General features: G+C 38.3%; 1 protein-coding gene across 2 annotated transcripts in view; it reads right to left on the bottom strand.

The window, feature by feature from the left end:
• Positions 1-14,350, bottom strand: part of fidipidine (coiled-coil domain-containing protein 93) — a 213,465-nt gene that overhangs the window by 162,511 nt on the left and 36,604 nt on the right. The gene's annotated exons all lie outside the window — the stretch shown is intronic.

Here is a 14,350-nt window from a genome sequence, read left to right as displayed (position 1 = left end):
GCATATTTCATCAAGCAATAATGTATCTATGATGTTGGAATGCATAATAACCTATATAAATAAAAATGAATTGCTAAATGTGTTGCTAAGCGCAAAACTCTGGAACGGCTGGACCAATTTGGCTAATTCTTTTTTTCAAATATACGTCAAAGTCCGAGTAAGGTTTTTACGAAGAGAAAAATTGAAAAAATGCCTGGAAAAACGTAAAAGCCCCATTTCTCTTTTCCCATTCGAAATGTTCGTCTCTCTTTCCTTCTCCCACGTTTGCGCTTAGCGCTGTCCTCCTCTAATCCAGCGCATTTGCCAAATATCCGTAAATCTCAATGTTATCGGTTAAAATGGGTGAATAACGGATTATATACAAAATTTCAAGCCGCATTTGATGCCGTTAACAAAAAAAGGTTTAAAATATAATTGAGTGCGAAAATGTTAAAATAATGGAATGTTACCTCAAATGCAAAATCTTCATTCCATAGAATTTATCATGTCATAACTCCTATTTTATATTCACTATATCTGTAATTTTTTCACTGCTGGTAAAGGAACATTTCAGCTCAACGTAGATAAGTTTGTTTTTAAATTTAAATGATAAGAACAGGCACTATTTGTGTTTATCTTCAGTCATGTTCAGAGATTTTTATGTGCAGGCACGAAAAAGTCAGTCGCTGGCCAACTTCTTTGCTATTGAATTAGCATGGGGTGTCAAAGCAAGGCAAATGGTCTTCAGATATGGAAGTTATTTTAAAAATAAACCCCAAGATCTTATCTCGCTTAGTTCTCAGTTAGTGACAGGAAGAATGTCTCCTTGGGTTTTGGTTTCGCACGGACTGGCTGTCTGTCTGGCTGCCTCGACTGCCGGTACGGATCTCCCAAACATCGCTCTCCAGACAGTCGCATGCAGAGTCGTGTTTTGTTATAGTTGGAGACCGTTGTCTACCCTGATTATTTTTAAATCTTCACTTCTCAACAAACAAGTTTATCAATTTCTTTGGTTAATTGGTTTATTTTGGGTGTGCTTCCATATACAGTATACTCGTTTCAAGACTCGAGCTGCCTATAAAACACGGGCGGAGCAACTTCGGTCAAAGAACTCGAAATGCTACAAGCCAATTTTCAGACTAATCGGACTGCACAACAACGTGAAGAGCGAAATGAAACTGAAAGGATTTGAATATCACAAACCCATGCAGCGCGTTGTTCAGCTAATAATCTTGCAAGTTTGAATCGAGCTGCTTTCAGTTACGATGTTTCAATTGACTACAGTGCCTACCAATGCGGTGCTATTGGATCTATGCACTCAGTTTACCAAAACTGTAAGGCATTGAAATACAAAAATAAAGCCGCTGGATTGTGTTGCTCAAATGGCAAAGTGAAATTAGTGCCATTGATTCCACCACCAGATCCATTGTACTCATTGGTTTCAGGAACAGGAACAGATTCCATACATTGCCTTACAAATATCCAAAAATATAACAACTGCTTTCAAATGACTTCATTTGGGGTAACAAATGTACTTCGGGACAATTTCATGCCAACTTTCAAGGTAACATACAAAATTGCTTTTTTTTAACATATAACAAACAGACTTAACCTCCATATTGCTTTGTTTATTTTATTTTATTTTATAGTTTTTGTGAAAAAAATCATAAACCTGTCCTTAATGTACAGATTTTTGAACTCGCTGGATTTGCCAGGATTGCCGCCTCACATTCTTCAATTAAAGGTCAGATCAGTGGTCATAATGTTACGAAATATCAACCAACCGCGTCTTTGTAATGGCACACGGCTAGCGGTGAAAACATTACTGAACAATGTGATTGAAGCAACCATTCTAACGGGGAAGTATAAAGGAGAAGACGTTTTGATACCACGCATCTCTATGATTCCGACTGACATACCATTTGAATTTAAACGACTGGAGTTTCCAGTGCGGGTCGCTTTTGCTATGACCATAAATAAATCCCAAGGGCATTCATTGAGTGTTTGCAGCATTAATCTTAAACACCCATGTTTCTCGCATGGCCAATTGTATGTTGCCTGTTCCTCTGTTGGAAAACCATCAACTTTGTTTACACGCCAGGTAATCAAACGAAAAATATCGTGTACCTTAAAGCTTTACAATGAAAAATATCTTCATAGTGTTCATTTGAATCAGTGTTTTCTATGATAATTATTTCCTACGAAGAAAGAGGAGTAACTTTTGCCACATTATCTTCACGCCATCAACTTATCAAATTACTTGATTTGCAATGGAGGATAATTATGGCTCTGTGAGGAATTTGAAGACCTGCTGAACAGTTCCAATCTACGTTACAGTCAATCAGGGTTATTTCTGGGTAGTGATATGCTGTGACCTATTTGAGCATTTTCTTATTCACAATCAAGATATTAATATTGCAGGTAATGAAGACACGTTTTTCCAGTAATTTGTTACTAACTTTTGGTAGCAGTAGAATAATAACTCATTTGATGTTGATAATGTAGTCATTTGCATTATTCTGATTTTTGCGTGCAGTACAGATTGAATTTCAGTTCGTTCCATTGTCATTTATTTTTGACAGAACGACGTCTGTCGGGTCAGCTAGTAGTAATAATAATAATAATAATAATAATAATAATAATAATAATAATAATAATAATAATAATGGTTCATGTTTGTGGGTTACTGTAGTCACGTCCTAGTTCGTGAACCGTGGGCAACGGCTGAGTGGCCTAGTAAGTGGTCCTGAGAGTCGGGATACCAGTTGCTATGGAATGGGAGTGGGCATCTCGGACATATTCTGAGTCGTGGCCCTCCTTGTGCTCAGGCGGCCAGGACTACACAATTCACCGGTGGTCCATAACCCGTTAGAGGAGAGATCCTCACTTGGACTATGTGCAAGTAGGGCAGCATCCTGCTTCATGAATTTACCGAGCTCAGAACACTTTAAGCAAGCCTCGGACCTATGGGAGTAATGGAGTCCCACTCCCATTTGACAGGCGAGGGACTCCTTGGAAACAACTTGGCGAACGAAATGGAATTCGATGGGGAGCTATCAATATTAATGGGGCTTATGGAAGAAAGAAGGTAGAACTTGCTGAGTCAGCAAAGAGGATGCATCTGGATGTGCTAGGAGTAAGTGATATTCGGGTAAGGGGAGATAAGGAGGAGGAGATAGGGGATTATAAAGTGTACTTGACGGGTGTTAGAAAGGGAAGGGCAGAGTCTGGGGTAGGGCTCTTTATCAGGAATACCATTGCACGCAACATAGTTTCTGTTAGGCACGTAGGTGAGCGAATGATGTGGATAGATTTGTCAGTGGGAGGAATTAGGACAAGAATTGTGTCCGTGTATTCACCATGTGAGGGTGCAGATGAGGATGAAGTTGACAAGTTTTATGAAGCATTGAGTGACATCGTGGTCAGGGTCAACAGCAAGGATAGAATAGTGCTAATGGGCGATTTCAATGCGAGAGTTGGGAATAGAACTGAAGGATACGAAAGGGTGATTGGTAAATGTGGGGAAGATATGGAAGCTAATGGGAATGGGAAGCGTTTGCTGGACTTCTGTGCTAGTATGGGTTTAGCTGTTACAAATACATTCTTCAAGCATAAGGCTATTCACCGCTACACATGGGAGGCTAGGGGTACCAGATCCATAATAGACTATATCTTAACAGACTTTGAATTCAGGAAATCTTTTAGGAATGTACGATTTTTTCGGGGATTTTTCGATGATACAGACCATTATCAACAGACTTTGAATTCAGGAAATCTTTTAGGAATGTACGAGTTTTTCGGGGATTTTTCGATGATACAGACCATTATCTGATCTGTAGTGAACTAAGTATCTCTAGGCCTAGGGTAGAGAAAGTGAAATCTGTCTGCAAACGAATAAGGGTAGAAAATCTCCAGGATGAGGAAATTAGACAGAAGTACATGGATATGATTAGTGAGAAGTTTCGAACAGTAGACAGTAAGCAGGTTCAGGATATAGAAAGTGAATGGGTGGCATACAGGGATGCTGTAGTAGAAACAGCAAGGGAATGCCTAGGAACAACTGTGTGTAAAGATGGGAAAAGGCGAACATCTTGGTGGAATGATGAAGTGAGAGCAGCCTGTAAACGTAAAAAGAAGGCTTATCAGAAATGGCTCCAAACAAGGGCCGAGGCAGACAGGGATTTGTACGTAGATGAAAGAAACAGAGCGAAACAAATAGTTGTTGAATCCAAAAAGAAGTCATGGGAAGATTTTGGTAATAACCTGGAAAGGCTAGGTCAAGCAGCAGGGAAACCTTTCTGGACAGTAATAAAGAATCTTAGGAAGGGAGGGAAAAAGGAAATTAACAGTGTTTTGAGTAATTCAGGTGAACTCATAACAGATCCCAGGGAATCACTGGAGAGGTGGAGGGAATATTTTGAACATCTTCTCAATGTAAAAGGAAATCATCATCATGGTGGTGTTGCAAGCAGTCAAGCTCATGGGGAGGAGGAAAATGATGTTGGTGAAATTATGCTTGAGGAAGTGGAAAGGATAGTAAATAAACTCCATTGTCATAAGGCAGCGGGAATAGATGAAATTAGACCTGAAATGGTGAAGTATTGTGGGAAGGCAGGGATGAAATGGCTTCATAGAGTAGTAAAATTAGCGTGGAGTGTTGGTAAGGTACCTTCAGATTGGACAAAAGCAGTAATTGCACCTATCTATAAGCAAGGGAACAGGAAGGATTGCAACAACTATCGAGGTATCTCATTGATTAGTATACCAGGCAAAGTATTCACAGGCATCTTGGCGATCAGTCGTTGAGAGGAAGTTGGATGAAAACCAGTGTGGTTTCAGACCACAGAGAGGCTGTCAGGATCAGAATTTCAGTATGCGCCAGGTAATTGAAAAATGCTACGAGAAGAATAGGCAGTTGTGTTTATGTTTCGTAGATCTAGAGAAAGCATATGACAGGGTACCGAGGGAAAAGATGTTCGCTATACGGGGGGACTATGGAATTAAAGGTAGATTATTAAAATCAATCAAAGGCATTTATGTTGACAATTGGGCTTCAGTGAGAATTGATGGTAGAATGAGTTCTTGGTTCAGGGTACTTACAGGAGTTAGACAAGGCTGTAATCTTTCACCTTTACTGTTTGTAGTTTACATGGATCATATGCTGAAAGGTATAAAATGGCAGGGAGGGATTCAGTTAGGTGGAAATGTAGTAAGCAGCCTGGCCTATGCTGACGACTTGGTCTTAATGGCAGGCTGTGCCGAAAGCCTGCAGTCTAACATCTTGGAACTTGAAAATAGGTGCAATGAGTATGGTATGAAAATTAGCCTCTCGAAGACTAAATTGATGTCAGTAGGTAAGAAATCCAAAAGAATTGAATGTCAGATTGGTGATACAAAGCTAGAACAGGTCGATAATTTCAAGTATTTAGGTTGTGTGTTCTCCCAGCATGGTAATATAGTAAGTGAGATTGAATCAAGGTGTAGTAAAGCTAATGCAGTGAGCTCGCAGTTGCGATCAGCAGTATTCTGTAAGAAGGAAGTCAGCTCCCAGACAAAACTATCTTTACATCGGTCTGTTTTCAGACCAACTTTGCTTTACGGGAGCGAAAGCTGGGTGGACTCAGGATATCTTATTCATAAGTTATAAGTAACAGACATGAAAGTAGCAAGAATGATTGCTGGTACAAACAGGTGGGAACAATGGCAGGAGGGTAGTCGGAATGAGGAGATAAAGGCTAATTTAGGAATGAACTCGATGGATGAAGCTGTACGCATAAACCGGCTTCGGTGGTGGGGTCATGTGAGGCGAATGGAGGAGGATAGGTTACCTAGGAGAATAATGGACTCTGTTATGGAGGGTAAGAGAAGTAGAGGGAGACCAAGACGACGATGGTTAGACTCTGTTTCTAACGATTTAAAGATAAGAGGTATAGAACTAAATGAGGCCACAACACTAGTTGCAAATCGAGGATTGTGGCGACGTTTAGTAAATTCTCAGAGGCTTGCAGACTGAACGCTGAAAGGCATAACAGTCTATAATGATAATGTATGTATGTATAATAATAATAATAATAATAATAATAATAATCCAAATTTCAAAGGTAAACGGATAGATTTCAGTATTTTGCTGTAAATGGGAGTTAAAGAGCTAAAGTCTATTGGCAGGCAATCATGTTTTAAGTAGAGAATAATATTACATGTTTAAGTAGGAATCCATTGCTGGCTTGCAGAGATATAAATGGTTAAATGTATTTTGATCTAGTGGTCCGAAATGGAAGATGGAAAAAGTGACTACAAGCATGAAATGGCATCCCTGAATATAATTATGAAGCAATAGAATAGAGGACTAAGTGGCGTATATTAAATGAATTTCGTCTTACGGTTAAGAGGAAGACAAAGTGAATCTGTGATTTAACTCAAGTGAATTAGAGCAAGTCTATGTTGAAATAATGAGAGAAATATGGGAAATGATGATATTGACTCAAATGAAGGGAGCCCAAATCTCTGTTGAAATATATAAGAGAAGCAGACGCTGGATTTGCCAGTAAATCAAGTTATTAGCTCAACTGAATTGGAGCTCAGGTCTACGCCGATAAAAATAATTTAAGAAAAATGCTGAATGTGCAAAATAGAACAGGGATGATGAGATACTCAGAGATACTCCAATGAAGAGAGGATGGACCGAGATAAAATACGAAACCGTTGAGCCAGGTAGCAATGAGATAGCGGTTATTTTGTGATTGTTGAGGAAATGATTTAATTTCTTGATTGAAATTTTGTGTTATGTGTTATGAGTAAAATGAATTATTTAGATTGATTGCCACCAATAGCACCTCAGCGTATGTAAAAGGTAATAATAAAATTATAACCACGTGAGTTTAAATAATCGTTGACTTAATTTTTATTTGACTTATTCTGTAATAACAACTCAATTAATCCACCGTGATTAAAACCAGTTCGCATAGAAGGTACGCGGATATCAAATCATTTTATTGAATTCATTATAGGCGTAGTTTAGCTTTGTTTGTATTTTGATTTTCCTTTGTTTGTAATGAACACTATGTTGACAGTGTTGAGTAAAATTTGTAAACATAAATTTCAAGTAGGATTGCTTATAGTTGTAGAGTCACAAGGACATCCCGTTGCTCACCGTCTATAAATCGCAGCATATTCTTTACGCTACTAAAGGCACCGCAAAAATAAACAACAAGGCCACAACTACAATTTATGTAAATTAGGCTTGAATCATGCAAATGAACCGACCTTGGATTGTATGCAAGTGTTAAATAATGTCGCAAAATCTAATTTAAGAAGGTGGAACCTGACGCCAGTAACAATGTAATGTGTTACATATGAATTAAGTAGGTTGAAGGTAACAAGCGGTAATGAATCTTAGAGGTAGAAGGCGAGTTCATTTGACTTATGACAGAACAGAGGTATTTTCCTGTTATTGTATGGATTTTGTCCAGTAACCATCACAGTGAACAAACTTAGATTGAGTTGTGGCTGATCAATTAATTTGTGATGTTTATTTGATTTAGGAGTAAAGACAGCCATGGTAGGCAACGTTCAGCCACTTGGAGATAATAGTGTATCAAGGTTTATAACAATAATAAGAGAAGCAAGATCTCAACTGGAGAACAGTGTGTTCATGGTATAACATTCTTTTCAAGGTAACATTTGAGTTATTTGACCAGGTTGGAGGTCATGATTTTAGAGTAAGTTCTGTAACTATTTATGTTGTTGCAGCTAAATATTATTTATTTTGATAGTTTAATTATTAATTTGAGATGATCTTCAATCATGTAGTAATTTCAATTTGAGACTTGTGTTTAAATGATATTATGACTCTAGCCTAGATTGCTAGAAGATCTGGAGAAGACTTTCTTGCATTAGCGCCCTTTCTACAAGTATGAGTTAATCCATTTGTTTTGTTATTTAATTTGGAATTAATCCATTTCGTTGGTTGTTTAACACTAGGTTTACCGCAGCGGTCAAAATGACCGTTTTCACTTTTGTTTTCTCTATATTTCTCGTTATACGAATATAACATACAAACCCTTCGGTGGCTTTTATTGATATTAAGTGTACTTTTCGGCATATAGCTTTAAAATCCCGTAACTCCTTTCTAGTTAGCGCTAAGAGGTCATATACCTACTTTTACCGGACGGTCATTTTGACCGGTATTGCAGTAGCTACCCGAGCAGACTTTTGTGGCATTCATTTAAAACGGGATATCATTCTAACAAGCTGTTACAATGTACTTTATTAACGTAGTATCGAATAGAACTTATTGTTGTGCTGCAATGGGACAGCTGTTCAAACAATGATACAAGTACACCGACAGGAAAATATATTCAGTATTTGCTCAGTAATGAAAGGTGTCCAATCGTAAAGAGGAGCCAATTGTCGTGTTCACTCGTTACAAACATTCAAACTACGTTTCCCAAATGTTTGTAATTACCCTGAAGAAACATATTTTCGCGTAGTATGCAAATGGATGACGAAATTCTGAAGCATAAGCATATAATTTCCCCATCACAATCATGCGATGAATCTGGGACTGATTTATACCTCGATAATTGCAAAGACGTGTATAACTTGACAAACAGAAATAGTTCGGATAGTAATTTTAGTTACTTCGAGCCTATAGAAATTCCATGTGAACATGTAATCACACAGCAGCCTTCCACCTCAAAGGTTAGGGAACTATCCGGCAAATGGCGACGTACGCACACTAGCAAAGCAGCTTATGACAAAGGTAAGCCTATTTGAAGTTAGTCATTTTGTATTTACGTAATTCTGTGCACAGTGTAAGTAAGTTTGGTATTATATTTTACAGGTGAAGGAAACACTAAGGAAGATAACGAATTTACTGGCAAGGAGCACGATATCAACTACAGAAGGCCGAACATACGCTGTGGTATGTCAACGTATGGGCGTGGTTAGCATATGACGGTCGGCGAAGAAGAAGTCGCTTTGGACGGAACAGTGCGGACTGTTGTTGATATACAAAGCCTGCCAGGCCATCGAGGATAGTAAAATGTACTGAGGGAAGTCCGAGGTCCCACATGACACGCAAAACGCTACATTGAAGGAACTTGTTCCGCTACAGCTTGTCGTCTTTTTATTGACGAATCCGAGCTGCGCGACATCGAATGATATAATGAGGTTGGAGCCTGCGAGGTTCTGAACAATCCTGAACGGACACTTTCTTTGGAAGAATTGGACGCTGTCATTGGTATTTTATACGAACGCGGAACTTATGGAGCTGACACGAACGTTCTCAATCTGTGGTCACAGAACTGGGGTCCTGGAATTTTCTCCCGAACTGTGGCACGAAACCGTTTCTTGGATATCATGAGATTTCTTGTATTTGATGAAAAATCTACCAGCAGGGACCATCTGAAAATTGATAGATTGGTACTTGTATCTGTTGAGCGGGACAAATTTATATCTAATTGTACTATTTGCTTCAGACCAAGTGAGAACATTACCGTGGATGAACAACTCTTTCCAACGAAAGCTAGATGTCCATTTATGCAGTATATGGCCAATAAACCAGAAAAGTTTGGTATGAAATTTTAGCTGGCTGTCGATGTGGAAGCCTACCATGTGTTAAACGGTTTTCCCTATCTTGGAAAAGATGAAACGCGACCCACCGATCGGACCCTAAGTGAACACGAATTATTGCGTCTTGCTGAGTTTTTTACCAATCAGTGAAGAAGTGTGCAATGGGAACAAGACAATTGAAAGGTATGCAAACTGTAGAAAACTGGTCTGTGGTTCACTTCAAAGGTGACCAAGCAAAGTGTGTGTGTACAGTGCGACAAATAAGTTTAAAAGCAGAAAGTGACATTCATGTAGATATGTATATAATGTAAGCTAAAGTGTGTAAGAATAACATTCTGCCTTACTAGTGTACTTATTTGTTTATTTATTTATTTATTCATAATAGTGTTTACAAATCATGCATGATAATAATTAAATTATGGTCTATGATTGTTTAATACTCAATTCGAACCTTTTTCTGGCACCAATATCCTCAGGAAACGAATACGAGCCACTATCGGTCAAAATGACCGCTTCGGTAAAAGTAGGTAGAAAGAGTATTTGGTAAACCTAGTGTTAATTTAAGTGAATCCAGTTGTTTTTAGTTAATCCCATTTAATCCAGCTCTTTTTGTAAATTAATTTCATATAATCCAGTTTGTTGCAATTGAATTAAAATTTTTGCTTAATTCCTTTTGCTTTCGGTAATAAATTCTATTTATTTAATTTGCGTCAGACTTGGGTATATTTGTAGCTAGCTTGACCCGTAGTTATTTCTTTCCACCCCCCCAGATTAGCCCTAGTACAAGGATAAAATGGACGCACCATGCCTGAGGTAAGAATCTACATGTGCAGTGGGTATTTTAATTTTTCAGCAGCAGCCGAGGCAAGAGTCTACAAGAGGATCACCGCCACACATGCCTTGAAAATGGCACAATATATCCTATTTTCACAATGTCTCTAACTCTATCTCCTGCAAAACACCCCCAAACCACAATAGAACCTCCACCATGTTCTGCTCTGCTGAGCCACCTTTTATACTTGACATCAGCAAACAAATATCCTCTTTCTGGTTCCAAAAGTCTCGAACTTCAATTCATCTGTGAATAACACTTTTTTCCTCTCTTCATCTGTCCAATTACGATGTTTTCTAGCCCATCCAAGTCTCTTCTTTTTATTTACGGGCATCATAGGGAGGAGAGGGGGTTCCTTTTTGCCACACATCCTTTCGAGCCGGCTACAATCAGTCTCCTTTTTACTGCTGCAACAGATATTTGTTTCTTATTCATTTCTACCAATTCTGCGTGAATTTGTGGCGCTGTTTTGAGCCTATTTCTCTTACTAGTTATTCTGATGAATTTATCATCACTTTTAGTTGTTTTACAAGTTTGTCCTGGTCATGGTCTGTCCATGCCAGCAGACAACGAAGTGACACAGTGCTGAAACTAGGGTGGCAGATGACAGTTCCAAAGAGTGGTATATGATGCTGAAACATCTAGGTCAGACCAGTTCAAGAAGTTCGAGAGGCTGCTCACAGAGTTCCAAGGCATTTTCAAATTAACGGAAGGTGACTAAGGGAGAACCGACAGGATGCTCCATCGCATTAACACCAGCAACCTGATCCCTACCCATCAACCACCCCATTAGGTACCTCTGGTTAAGAAGACAGAGACTGACCAAATGCAGAGAGACATGAAGCAGCGTGGGGTGATTAAAGACTGCAACAGTCTATAGTTGTCTCATGCAGTGCTAGTAAAAAAGAATGGCGAGCTCTGCTTCTGTATCAATTATTGGAAGTTAAATGGTGTCATCAAGGAGGACTGATTTCCATTACCCCAGACAGACAACACACCGGACACCTTATCCGAAGCCCATCCGTTCTCAACGCTGGACCTGCAGTCAGAATATAGGCAGGTGGTGGCGCACCGGGAAGACCGCTCTCTACTGGCCATGGGTTGTGACAGTTCACTACTTTGCCCTTCAGGCAGTGTAATATACCTATGACTTTCAAGCAACTGATGCAGTCTGTGCTGAGAGGACACGCACACAATGTCAGCCTGGTCTACTTGGATGAAAACATTTGGTAGGATGCTTATTCCAGCAGCAACTGTTTCTTCCTCACATGAAATAATTATTTTTTTAAATAGACATTTAGGAACCTTTTTGGGTGATTACTACCGTGCATAATATTTATCATTATTGCATTACTGCATCTGTAGTACATGATATAACCCTGCACCCGCCCATGCAGCGGTCAGTGCCAAGTTATCCCGGTAGCTCTTGATTTCTTCTCAGGGTATTCCATTTTCCGCTCATAAAATCTGTGATTTTATATATAATTATTTTACGTGGTTTCGGATGAGAATCAGTCCGCTGGGATACGCGTCACGGGAGTACCTACACGCACAAATACGAACCTGTGACCTATAACTTCAAAGGAATCTCTTTCCGCTTGTAGAACTAATCAATTGCTTATATCTATAAAACTTATTAACTAACTTACAAACTAGCCGTTACCCAAACAGAAATTAAGACACAGTCACTTACTAAAAGAAAAATATAAGATTATTTATTGAATAAATAATGTTCGATGTAAAATAAGTGAAATCTGGGTAGTATTATTTTACTAATATTTAAACATGAAGGATTAGAGTCAGCGCTGGCTCAAATAAAATAAAATAATTAAGGCTTAAAATATTTACATTCTTTCTTAATTAATGTTCAAATTCATATTAATATATATCTCAATATTCATAGCCATGTTCCGAAAAGTATTTCATTTTCTCCAATTATATTCAAGAGATCACTGAGCAATCACGGAATCAATAAAAAAATACACATTATGAATACTGTCACATTAATTATTTAAATTATTCTCACAACATTTAAGTCATCTCGCTGAGATAAAATGAACGGTTTGCTAACTTGAAACGTAGTAAAATTAAATGGGAAAAAGTCAGATTGTAAATGTGAATCTGCTCATATTTTCACGTAATTATTTCCCAAACAAACACTTGCGTGAGTATTAAATTGTAAAAGTGTTCTCCAACTTTCCATTCATAAATTATAATCACTCATAGATCTGAACTCTAATTATTTGGTCACATATTTCGAGTACGCACAAATAACAACTTACGGGCTAAGACAATACCTCCCTAAAGCCTACGACATATGGCTCCTAACTAACCATTATAATATTCTTCATATTTAAAATACTCCAATTGAAATCATTACTGCAAGAAAAAAAATAAACATCTATCTATCTATTCAAGTAGTTCCCAATCCACACACTCCTCTATCAACGGCTCAATGTGCTATAGCAATCTGCTCTTTCTCAATATCACATATGTATACGAGCTACTCAACTCGTATGGATAGTATAGAAGGAAATTATTACGTATTATACTGCAACGTCACCGCACTAAAGAATATCCGATGTATACTAATTCATGAGTCTATTGAACCGTATATTAAAGCACTCTCTTATACTCAGTACCCGTTATTCACCAATGTCAGACATAAATATAACTGTCACGATACACAATTCTACCATAATACATGTCAATCTTACCTTAAAATGGTCATCTGCGCGATGTTCACACTTTGACATATTCTCTCCAATATGGCACAGAAACTCACCTTGTAATTCTAACACACGTTTCCTCATCGAATGGCAATTCTTACTCTTTCCGTAGAACATATACAAACCTCTATGCTTCACAATTCATCAATATACTCCAATAAATAATCACATTTCAACGCGAATCCAACATACATTAACATAACACCGGCATACATATTGCCGTATGCATATAGCCATTACACCCAAAACTATATGCTAAACATTCTAGAATTGCCTTGTAAAATAAGCAGTTAATAACCTTTATCTTAAAAACAGTAGTACGAGTTCAATGCCCTCTTTCTATGAAGAAAGGAATACTTAACTTGACAATATTCATCGTATCGCGCAGGTAATTCGTGGCGTAATCTATGTACAGGTAAGCGAGATTAATCGAAATTTCACTAGTTAAATAGACTCATTGCTACTAGGTCTTCACAAGTAACACTTCTTTCTTTTATCCAAAGTAGTTTCCACTGTATGTATGCAAGTGCGGTAGCCTGTATATGTCATAATAGCATTCTAATTCTACACTTCCATCTTATCTTAGCCTTAAATAACTCACACTTCTCTTTATATTACACACGCGTTCTTAAAAAATTCATAAATATCACCAAATATTCAGCACATGCCGAGTTAGATTGAGGGTGCAGATTACAAGAAACTACTCTACTAAAGAAATGTATGGACTTAGCTCATCAGTTGCTACGTTTGGTCTGGTTGTTGCTCCATCCCTCGGTTGTAGTTAGACCCTCCGATCGGATCTGGATCTCTGGTTGGATTGCATGTTCATGGTCATCAGCTGGTCACATGGCTCGCCGGTCCACTCCTTATTGTCCGGTCTTTTGGCTGGCCGGTGCTCATCCACGTCATCATGTCCACTGGTTGGCCGGTCCAATCATCATCAGCTGGTCCTCTGGCTCGACGGTGCATATCCCCAGTTCAGTCCATCTTGTTGATTTAGCAGACAGTCATCATTTCGAATCTGTAGACAACGAAGAAAATTCCTTTTGCGGAGCAATCAGTCAAGATATATTCCATATTTCTATTATTTATAGTAATCGTCGAAGTTTTCTTTGATTGGAAAAATTTCTCCGTAAATAGTTATTAACTTTACTGCCACAGTAGTAACTATCTTCTCGTATGAAATAATCAATATTGTAAAATGGTGAGTTCCTTTTCCTTCAATCGTAGAGTGGCT

The sequence above is a fragment of the Anabrus simplex genome, chromosome 5 (genome assembly GCF_040414725.1).
Source record: "Anabrus simplex isolate iqAnaSimp1 chromosome 5, ASM4041472v1, whole genome shotgun sequence".
Classification (NCBI taxonomy): Eukaryota; Metazoa; Arthropoda; class Insecta; order Orthoptera; family Tettigoniidae; genus Anabrus; species Anabrus simplex.
The sequence above is the reverse complement of the archived record's forward strand: the minus strand, read 5'-3'. Positions and strand labels throughout refer to the sequence as shown.